The sequence below is a fragment of the Octodon degus genome, unplaced genomic scaffold (genome assembly GCF_000260255.1).
Source record: "Octodon degus isolate 3935 unplaced genomic scaffold, OctDeg1.0 scaffold00118, whole genome shotgun sequence".
Classification (NCBI taxonomy): domain Eukaryota; kingdom Metazoa; phylum Chordata; class Mammalia; order Rodentia; family Octodontidae; genus Octodon; species Octodon degus.
Window position 1 is genome coordinate 3,389,380 of NW_004524694.1, and position 9,074 is coordinate 3,398,453.

At 49.8% G+C, this 9,074-nt stretch overlaps 1 long non-coding RNA gene across 1 annotated transcript; it reads left to right on the plus strand.

The window, feature by feature from the left end:
- Window positions 1–3,846: 3,846 nt before the first annotated feature.
- Window positions 3,847–7,820, plus strand: LOC111812248. The gene is made up of 3 exons (XR_002817802.1): window positions 3,847–4,933; window positions 5,534–5,661; window positions 7,407–7,820. It is a non-coding gene; the product is annotated as an uncharacterized LOC111812248 (long non-coding RNA).
- The last annotated feature ends 1,254 nt before the right edge of the window (window positions 7,821–9,074 follow it).

The window sequence follows — 9,074 nt, forward strand, 5'->3', positions numbered from 1 at the left end:
TAGGTATGTGAGGAAGATAAACACCTCTGAAAATGTAAAACCGAAAAAAGAAGAGAAAGTTGAAAGGTACCCCAGATAGTGAAAATCCCCTGAGAGTAGACGGTTTGTCACTCAGCATGTGCTAGAGGAGACAAATTGGACACAAGTGTCAGGGACTTGCACAGTGGAGGGCAACATGATCCTTAGGAACCTCCTCCTGTGACAGAGAGCTGTGACTGTGACAGGGCTGTGACTGGGAGTGGACATCCAGCATCCTTTGGCAGGATTTCTCCAGAACTCAGGCCTGACCCGAGGGCAGGTGCAGTTCTTCCAGAGCTTTCTGCAATCTGAGTGCACCAAAGATTGTAGAGTGCATGCTGTTCTTATACCCCTAGCTGAGTCTAAGGCAGAGTGATACCTGGCCATTTTATTTTAATTTTTAACAACATGAAGGGATTATGCAGTTCCTGGTACACTGACGTGATTTACAGTGGACATGCCAGCGGGCAGTAGGCAGGGACTCCAGCTTGGGGCAATGGCACATTCGGGGGCAGGGGAATGATGAGCCAGAGAGAGTAGCTCTCATTTCAAGTCCAAATTGTTCAGCTCTGGAAGGTTCTGTCAGAGCAGGAGGCTGAGAAGTGTTGGAAGGAGCATTGTGCTGCTCTCCTGAGTCCTGGTAGCAAATTGAGTGTTAGTAATAAGGCACGCACTTCAATCATCCCAGTGGACTGGAGATGTTAGGCAAGGCCACTTATTTCCCCTTTGAGGTAAAATAATCTTAGTTGTTGCCTTAAAGTTTTCAGAGGTATTTTTTTTAAGTTGGACTTTGGTCACATTGTCAGGCAGGTACTCCAGGGACAGTGTTAATTTTAGACACTCACTGCTGCTTCTTCTCAGATCCTTCTGATCTGAGGAGATGAGTCCACTCCTGCAGCTTCTCAGGCTGGAGACTCGCTGCCCTCTGAGCTGCTTCTGTTCTGGTTCCTGGTGGAAGCCCGCAGAAGTCTCCTGCTTTCCTTTCCTGAAAGATTCTCCCAGTTCTGGAGAGGCAACACACAAACCCCACAAACACACATGCGTGGGCTTAGAGCTCATGCCTGGGTGCTCAGTTCCCTCTGTTCCTCATGTTCCTGGGCTGGGGTGTGGCTCAGTCATAGGGCATATGCTTAGCACGTGTGAGGCCCTGGGTTCTATCCTCAGCCCTACAAAGAAATGAAGGGAAGAAAAAAATGCCCCTCTTTGGCTTATTTTCAGTGTTTACAGCCAACTTTACCAGGAAGAGATTTGAGGCATGCAGTACTGGATACCTTGCAGGCCTGGGCACCTCCACCAGAATGACAAGGACAGGCCCTAAGGAGAGTATGCTCATGAACCTGCCCATCTGCGGGAATGGACTCCCAGTCTCTTTTCTCTGCAGCAGATCCCACAAACAAAGAAAGGGTCATAGAACTTGAGCCCCCTGCCCCCCAAGCCCTCTTCTTCCTTCCCAGATGGAGTGGGCTTGCTGGCGGAATTGCTCCATTGCGGAGTCAGGCAGCACACACTTGTTGTGGGCCTTGGGCTGAGCTGCCCGGGGTAGATCAAAGCAGGCTGGAGCCTTTGTTTTTCTCTTGGCGAGCTCCTTGCAGAGATATGGAGCCAGAGACCACTGATGCCAGCTAAGAAGGGTCCGCAGAGGCTGCTGGCCCTGTAGGGGCAACTCCTGTCAGGCAGGTGTCTGGTAGGTGCCAGGCATGTGCTCTCTCCAAATGGGACAGAGAATGCCCCCTTGGACTCAGCAATGAACTTTGAAATGATCCTCCAGAATGTGAGCTTGAAGCATAACACCCGGCACACTGAGTGGAAGAAGCCATAGTTTTGTATTATTTGGCAATTGCTGTGGTGTAAATTTTCCCCATATGGCTGAGTCAAAGCTAACAAGACAAGGGCTGGCCAGATAGCTCAGTGGATTAAAGTACCTGCTTAGGCAGACACAGACAGGGCTTGGAGGTTTTATCCCCAGCCTGCCATGCTGGCCCCACCCCAGGAACATGCTGAGATGGTGATTGAGACTGGGCATGATGGCACACACCTATAATCCCAGTACTTGAGAGGCTGAAAACAGGAGGATTGCTACAAATTCAATCTATGTAGTGAGACCATATAGACCCTGCACTAAAAAAACGAAAGAAAGAAAGAAATAAAGAAGGAAGAAAGAAAGAAAGAAAGAAAGAAAGAAAGAAAGAAAGAAAGAAAGAAAGAAAGAAAGAAAGCAAAGTTAACAAGACAGTGCTTGGCTTGCAAATTCTGGCCAACGAACAAAGGGCCCTTGCAGGGGAAATCCTTCTATAGCTCCCCATTGCACCAGCCCAGACTGCTGTCCCTCAAACAGACCTGGAGACACAGACAACTGGAGTTGGAGGCTGCGTGGTTGGAAAAGACTCCACCACATTCTAGTTCTCCTGCCTGTGTCTCACCAGACTCAGACATAACCTGTCTGCCCACAGGAGCCAGGCCAATTGCTACTTCTTGCTTCAGTGGAAGAAAAGGGAGGTGGACATTCCCCTTATGCATGCTTTTGCAAGCATTTTCTGTATATAAGCACCTGTCTTAGGAGCCAGGAGAGATTCATGAGGACCTTGAATCCCCAACTTCTGAGCCGAGGAGAGGAACACACAGGCCCTCAGCTAACTGCAGAACACAGCAACATGGAAAATGCCCAGGAGCAGCTGATCCAGAAAAGCACAAGGGAAGGCAGGACAGAAATGATCCGTTCCGACTGATGAAGGTGGGAAAGAGGTTGTGGTGTTTCTGATGGGTGAATGTCAGTCTCCTAGCAGAAGGTCAGATGCCTGGTAGGGGTGCCACAAACTCCACCTCACACCTACCATGTTTCTACCCTGAGAGTTTGGTGTCTAAGTACTGAGGTACAGAGGAGAGCTGATTGGAGCTTGATGAGTCCTAGCTTCATTCACCCACGAAACAGAAAGCAGATGCCAAAAGCTTGCTCATAGCTGAATTAACAAGCATTGAAGGGCTCTGCCCCTATGACCCTGAAAGCCATGGCTTTGCCTACTGGCCATCTGTCACTTGAGCTGGAGGTTGGGCCGTCCCAGCCCCAGATACTAGGGGGATGCAGCTGGAGATGGAGGCCCAGGAAGTGGACGCTGCTCAGGAAGGGCAGAGCCAGTGGCATTTCCCGCAGCAGCCTCTCACTTTTGCTAATCTGCTGGCCGCTGGACAGTGGCTTCCAGCAGGACTGGAAGACAGTGGGTTCCCACGGGGAAAGCCGAGCCCCCGGACACGTGGCCAGGTCCCCTCTCCTTCTGTGCAGGAGTGAGTATGCCATGTAGATGGACGATGGGAAGCTTTCTGATTCTGTGCAGGGGGTGAGAAGGGCAGAGGAAAAGGAAACACCTGACTAGGGCAGCCACGCCCAGGGCCAGGTGAAGGGCTGCAGCGCTGCTCCAGCTATCTGCGCTGTCCCCGCCGCCGGAGCAGAGGGGAGCACTTGCAGCTTGCACCCTGGGAATTCTCCCCCCACCAACCCGCCCACGCCGCAAAGAAAGAGAATGCTCTAACGCTCTGCCGTGCCTGTGTGCTGCTGCCTGCTGCCTGCTGCCTGGAGGAGCGGAGCGGTGTGTGGGAGGGGGCAGGAGGGGGCAGGGAGGGCCTGTGCCGCTCTAACTGGCAGGGGCAGCTGTTTGCGGGTGAGAGGCGGAGCAAGAGGAGGGCGTGTCAGCCGGCTCACCTAGCTAGCTCACGCTCAGGAAGTCAGGGAAGGATGGTCTATAACCTCCGGAGTGTGTGTGTGTGTGTGTGTGTGTGTGTGTGTGTGTGTGTGTGTGTGAGCGAGCCAGAGAGAGAGAGAGAGAGAGAGAGAGAGAGAGAGAGAGTCTTGAGAAAGCAACTTGAGAAAATAGGCAGTACTTATTTATCTCTAGCAGCCTTTAAGCAAATCGAAACTTCGTTTCACAAACGCATTTATTTGTCAAATCTGATTTACTGATGAATTGGATCTTGGGCGTGTTGATTTACTTACTGTTGGTCTGCTTAAGAAATGGTGACACTCCCTGGAACAAAATACTCCCGGAGAGGGTCTCACCCTTCCCTCCCGCTGCCCCGACCCAGCGTCACTTGCCCTAGCTCCCTTGCCGGAACCCCCTCCACCCCCCATATAATCACTCATTCATTCTGCCGGGCAGCCAGACTCAATGTTGGTATGGCGAACACCTATGCCAGGCGTTCCCGTGTAATGGAAACCAGTAAGTAAGTTTCACTGTCATTTAGTCTAAGAAAAAAAATCTCCTAATAGTTAACTTCACTCACAAAATGAGAGCTTCTTCCCCTTGGGAAAGATGCACGATTATTGGAGCAGGCTAGAGCCACCGAGGGGCTTGCCGAGGGTTACTGCATTGCGCTGGGCTTGGCAAGAGAATACCCAAGGCTCTGCGTAACTGAGACTTGGTTGCTATGGTGTAAGATACAGTTGAATGCAAATGCAGGGAGGACTGTGGTCCCTGGGTTACACTGCATCCCTGATTCCCAAGTGGTCAGCCCCACCGGCTGTCAGCCGGGCCCTGGGTCTGCATGGGTGCTGGGGGCAGCCAGTACTTCGGGATGTGCAGACAGTGCGGCTCTTTTCCTGTGACCTTGCGTGACGGGCGCTCCCTCTGCCTGGCCTCTGTGCTCAGCAGACAGAGCCAGGGTGTGGTCTCAAGTCCCCCTACAGACTAGGAGGATAACACGTTCTGACAGTAATCGCGCTGCCAAAGGCCATCAGCCCCGCTGCAGAGCCCACCCTCCTCTCACTTCTTTCCACCACCACCCCAAACCAGGCATAAGTTGGAATTTCTTCCCTTTGCTCCAGGACCTGAGGCTGAGGGGCAAAGATGCAGGTGTCAGGGCGAGCTGGTGATGGGGTGTTCAGCACAGATTATGTAGCTGGGTCTGGCCTCTTGTGGGTGATGAGGTAATTTCTTCTTAAGCTTCTGGATTCTGGGGATAAAAAGGGAGAGTGAAGCAAGGTGTGTTCATAAAGGGGTGAAGTCTTCTAAAGAGACCTTGAGGAAGGCTGCCTTTGGGATGAAAGCAAAGCTTTGTCAGGATCTCAGTTTAGAAGACTCAAAAGGCACCAGAGAAAGAGCAGGAGGCAGGAAGAAGCCAGGGAGAGAGGGGACAGATGAAGAGGCTGAAGGCGGGAGAACCCTGCGTGCCGAGGTATTTTAGCCAAGCCACAAAACCGTGCCGGCTGCTGGATTGTTGCAAAGCTGATTCCTGCTCAGGGTCAGCGCAAAGCAAGAGGAAAATATCTGGATTTTTAAACAAGGTGCCTCTGCTGTGCAGCTCTGTGTGCTGGGATGCCCTCTTCTGCCCCGCTGTAGCGATCTGTTCTACAGGGCTCAGTAGAAAGCATCGTCCTCCCACAAGCCTTCTTTGCTAGCCCCAGCTAGAGGCATAACTGCTTCACCTTCTCTGGGTTGACATTTTTTTTTCATGAAAATATTTTTAAAATGTTTACTCGTGGTAAAGTGCACAGAACATAAAATGTATCATCTTCACCCTTTCTAAGCGGAGCACTGCCGAGTCTACTTCCGTGACTGGGCCGCGGAGAAGGAGAACTTTCTCGTCTTGGAACGTGGCAATTCTGTGTCTGCTCAGCCGCGACTCCCCACCCTCACCTCATCCCAGGGAATCACTGTGAGTCAGCTGTGCATATCAGTTTGTCCAGTCCAGGGATTGTGCAAGTGGAGTCTCACGGTTAGCTGTCTGATGTGACTGGCTTATCGTACAGAACTTAATGTCCTTTAGGCGTCTTCCTTTTTGATGAACAGCGATTTGATTTAATTTTCGAATGCCATTATAACATGTTGTTTTATTTTTAAACAGTGTGTGCCCATTATATCTTCCCAGCTGACTTCTAAATCCCTTGAGGGAAAGATCTGAGGTTCCCTTTCTGGTCCCCATTGTACCCATTAGCCCAGCGCTTGGCGGAGCATTTGTGCCAACCCAATATGCGCTGAGAGAATCTTAAGACAAATGCTACCGTCTTGTCTGACAGGGCTCTTCTAGCCCTCCGTGCCCCTCTGTGCCCCTCTGCAACCAAGGCCACCCCCAAAGGCTCAATGGCAATTTCAACCTATCCCATGGTACCAAGGTAGGGCAAGCTGAAAGGGGCCCAACAATTTTGGGTCCATCTTTCTACCAAGCAGCCTTGAAGCAGTTCAGATTCCTGGCTTGGGCCTTTTGTTCCCTTGTAAAACATCTCTTGAGACAGGAAAGAACAGCTGAGAGTAACATAATGGCAAACAGAAAAACTGAAAGGACACTCAGGAGTTGAAGGCAGATTTTTTTACATCAACAGGCGCTGATAGGGATTGTTCCCAGAGTATCAGGCCCTGATCTCTGGTGGGCTAGGGCTTTAAGGGATAAGCAAGCAGGAAGGACAGAGACAGAATAGCTTGTCAGTAGGGGATTGATTTATACGATGTACATCACAGTGACCAGCTGTTTCTACAAGACAGAAACAACTGGCTCTGGAACAGGAACTGTTACCAGGGCAACTAAGAAACTGAAGTATACTGGCTTGGGGGGGGGCGCATTTTCTGTTACAGTAAAAGAACAGAAAGCCAGCATAGAACCAGTGAGGCATGAGGGAGATGGTTCACATAAGGATAGAAACTGGGATTTAGGTTTCTCTGTCCTGCTAACTTTCTGGTTATACATGGGATCATTTTAATAGGTGTCTTCTGTTAAAAGGAGGGACTAGTAATTGGGGGCAGGTCTTGTGGTTCATTAGTCCTACTAGCATCCTTGCTATGGTATGGATGTGTCCTGTGTGCTGGAACTCAATCCCCACTACAACACTGCTGAGTGGTGGGACCCTTGGAACAGTGACGAGGCCATGAGAGCTTCGCCCTCATGACTGCTTTGATCCCATGGTCATGGGAGTGGGTTCCTGATGAATCACTCCCATGAGTGCGGTTCACTCATGGTGAGTGTGGCCTCCTCTCTTTCTGCCTCCTCCCCTGCCCTCTCTCCTGTCTGCCTTCCAACATGAGAGGATGTATCAGGAAGAAGGTCCTTGCCAGAGGCAGGCCACTTGCCCTGGGACCGCTCAGCCTCCTCAATGGTGAGGAGTAAATCTCTGTTCCTTGTAAATTGCCTGGACTCAGCTGTTTTGTTGCAGTAGCACAAAATGGGCTGTTACATTTTTTTTTTTTTAAAGAAGCAATATTCTTTTCTGCCCTTTCTCCCAAATTGTCACTCTACAAGATTGGCTTATTATGCAGCTCAGGAACAATAAGCAAAGCCTTGCTGAAATCTGGCTCAGGAGGATCTTGGGGAATTAAACATAACTTCATACTTGGTCTGTACTAGCTATTTTTGGAGGTACTTTAGTTAGCTTGGCTCATGACCCTGCCTTTCCCTTTGTTCTTCCACAGTCATTTGTAAGAGGACCATGGAGTCAAGCCGTGCTCTATTCTGCTGGTGGCATGACCTGGGGCAGCCACTTTACACCACAGAGCTTCAGTCTCTGTCCAGAAGCATGCTAACACCTCCGTCCTTACTGGACACTCCCGTGCACCCAGTGAGCTCATGCGTGTTCAGTTCCATGTCCTGCGTACCTTAGGTGGATAATGCATGTGTGTTTCTCATAGTTTTCCTCCTGAAGGGACTTGATATCCTGCCTCTAAGACCACGGCTGATCGCTTCATTTGGGCCCACGACTCCACATTCATATTTAGCCCACTGCCTGTCTCTTCTCTAGTTTCCCAGAAGCCTGCGGACACCCTATAGTAATTCGTCATGTTGAGAGATGAGTCTCACAAGAAAACAGTATTCTCATGTGGAGTAAGGCCCTGTTTAGATCTTAAGATTTTATTTGAAAATAAAACTTTTAAATCCACAAAAGAATGCACAGTAGCATGAACACCCACATATTTCTCTCCCAAATGTTTTATCTCTGCATCAGATAGATGGTTCTTGCTTGCATGTTAGTCTTTTGGAGCCCAACCTTCAAAAGAACCCTCACTGACTGATCCATGTCACCATTATGAGAGAACCCTAGTCCTAAGGATTGGCAAGTGGGGAGGGGCTCACGGGCCCAATGCAAGCAGAACCGTAAAAGCAGATCCTGCAATAATCTAATGGAGCTGGAGGCTCGTTGATCTGGGATGCCTAAACCCAATAGCCTGTTTATCAGCGCATACTTATTGGGTATCAGAGGCAGAAATGATTGTTTCAGGGCTGATTTGCACAGGCTTCAAGGGAGTCCAGCCTTGCATGGGTGAGAGAGGGAGTGGAAAGAGTTGTCAGAGGCATTCCTGGTAGAAGAAACAGCAGCTGCAACACACAAGTGGAAACCCGTAGTGGCTCTAATGGGGAATAATTTGGGGAATAAGAATTTTTAAAAGTGGAATAATGAAAGTAGGCAATATTAATTAAACATGGTGGAGGGAATTCTCTAAGGTGGTTCCTGAGACCTCTGCCTCCCGGGCTTCTCACCTCATACCAATCCTTCCTTGAGTATGAGCTGGATTTATTAACTCACTTCTAACAAATGGAGAGTAGGGAATTGATGGGTTATCCCTCCTGAGACTACAGCTTCCTCCTTGGGCACTTCCTCTGCTTGTATTCTTGTGGGTCGTGTCACAGGAGGAAAGCCAGCTGTCAAGTGGCCAGGAAGTCCTGTGCAGAGCAGGGTGATACAGTAAAGGTCTAAGGCCGGCCCAGACCCAGAGAGGGAGCTGGGATATGCCTTTCTCCACATGATTGCAATCTTTTGATGGGAATGGCACCAGAAGAGGCCACCTAAGCTGTGTCAATTCCTGACATTTGACTGCCAGCGCATAGCCTAACCTAGAAGGAACTGTGCATCACTTCTGATGTACTCACTAGAAGAATCTATAGGATAATAATTGCCTTAAGGCACTAAATTTAGAGTGACTCATTACACAGCAATAGATAGCTAATGCAAACACTCTGATCAGCAAGCATGGTAGGTGGGCACTAGGATTCTGTGTTTTTAATTCAGAAACTAAGGCTTAGGCATCTGCCCAACATATGCTCCAGTAAGCAGATGGGCTATGGTTCAAGCTTGGGTGAGCCGC